This window comes from Cryptomeria japonica, chromosome 3 (genome assembly GCF_030272615.1).
Source record: "Cryptomeria japonica chromosome 3, Sugi_1.0, whole genome shotgun sequence".
Classification (NCBI taxonomy): domain Eukaryota; kingdom Viridiplantae; phylum Streptophyta; class Pinopsida; order Cupressales; family Cupressaceae; genus Cryptomeria; species Cryptomeria japonica.
In genome coordinates this window covers 658,804,944-658,807,030 of record NC_081407.1, presented here as the reverse complement: position 1 = coordinate 658,807,030, position 2,087 = coordinate 658,804,944, and positions in this window count along the sequence as shown.

The following is a 2,087-nucleotide window of genomic DNA, read 5'->3' as shown; positions in this document are numbered from 1 at the left end:
TGTTGACAAACCTCAACCTACAAAAGACTTCTGCATTACATTTGATCCTAGTGAAACTATTGTTGTAGTTGATGGCCTATTATATATTACCGCAAAGATCAAAGAAAAACTCTCACGAGGGGTGCTCATTGATCCAGTATGTATGGTGAATCTGATTACTGAAGAACATCTTTTTACTTGACAATTGCATCAAGTAACATATGATAAATCCGATGTTATGGTTAAGTTGTATGATGGTTTTTCTTGTCCTACTATTGGTTCACTTCTTGTTGAGGTTGGTACTAAGTTCTTAGATGTCACCTTTATTATTATTCCTACATCGGATCAATTTCATGTGAAGTTTAGACAGCCCTGGCTCTCTTCCATGAAAGCTATCCCTTCTAAAATTCACATGTTTGAAATTTCATCATAATGGCACTATTATAATGATTAATCACATCCTCTATCAACCCATAGTGAAGAGTGGAAATTTCACTCTTGATTACTTTTGGCCTAAACAACCTTAAGCCCTTAAATCCTCGAAATGACATCATTTTCTTATCTTATCAAAAATGGAAAAATAAGATGATAATGACCCTGAGTAAACCTAGAGACCCTACACCCATGGATATTCTTCCCCCTCACAATGGACCTAGTATTCTTCCTACTCATATTCCTCCTATATGCCACCTTCATTATATAAAGGAAAGTATTTTCCATCATCCTCTATCTCTCAACCTATTGGGGTTTTTTTCATCCCCCCCCTTACAAGGGAATAAAATAAGTCTATATCAATTGATCCTCAACCTTCACAAGTCTTGACTAAAATTAAAAGGAATCATTGTGCAAGATAACGTTGACAAAGATGTCATGTTAAGGCTCACGAGTTTGCTTCCCAGACTATTTCCTCCTTGAAGACACTAAATGTTGATTTGGTCTCATTTGTCCAACCTTCACCTAACCCTAGGGAGCAAGTTCAACTCAAATCACCTAAATTAAAAATGCTCAATAAAAATGATGGTTCAACTTCTTTTCGCGTTAAAGATCCTATTTTTATTATTTTAGATGATGATATGGATGATGATAATGATGTTTTTCATGATAACATTGGTAATCCTAATGAATCTGTTGACATGTATGAGCTTGTTGAGATTAATCATGAGTTATCTTCACATTTTCCAAAATCATTAACCCTAGCTCCTAGTGACAGATAAAGCGATACATCATTAGAGCATGGTCCTTGTTTGGAACTTGCAGTAGCTCCATCTATCATGCTCGATGTGACTCCTCTTGCATCTTTTCCACATTTCCTAGATGATGTTAAGGAAGATTGGGAGACAAATGATTTGTTTGACTAGCTTCATTCATGTCGTGGATTCTCTTTTGTCTGTTTGCTTGTTTGTAATGTGCTTCCACCATGATGTGTTGCTTGATGTTACACCCCATTGTGATATTACTATATACTATTACTTGGTTTAGTTAAAAATACTTTAGCACATGACTATGTTTTGAATACATTTATCTTGATTAGAAATTTGATGAATGAATATGGAATCAATACACACAGACATACACATACACATACACATACACATACACATAGATATGTGTGTGCGTGCGTGTGTATATATATATATATTATATATGTGTATGTATATATGTTTGTGTATATATGTATGTATATATATACATATACATATATATACATATATACATGTGTATATGTGTGTGTGTGTGTGTGTGTGTGTGTGTGTGTGTGTGTGTGTGTGTGTATTGTAGTCACACAAATCTGTCCAACTTAATTAATTAAATAAATGCTATTTATGTGATTAAAAATCCACTAGCCATCAATTAATTAAATTAATATTTAATTAATTCATCCCCAAACATTCTTCTATTAATTAAATAAATTATTCAATTTATTTTAATTAATTCATTAAATCAAATTCCAATCAATTAAATAAATAAAATCTATTTATTTAATTAAATCCCCCTATTCCTCTTTTAAATACATTAAATAAAAACATTTATTTAAATCATTATCCCCCCCCACTTGCATTTTCCTACAAATGCAACTTGCACTCATTTATTGAAATAAACTAATTTTA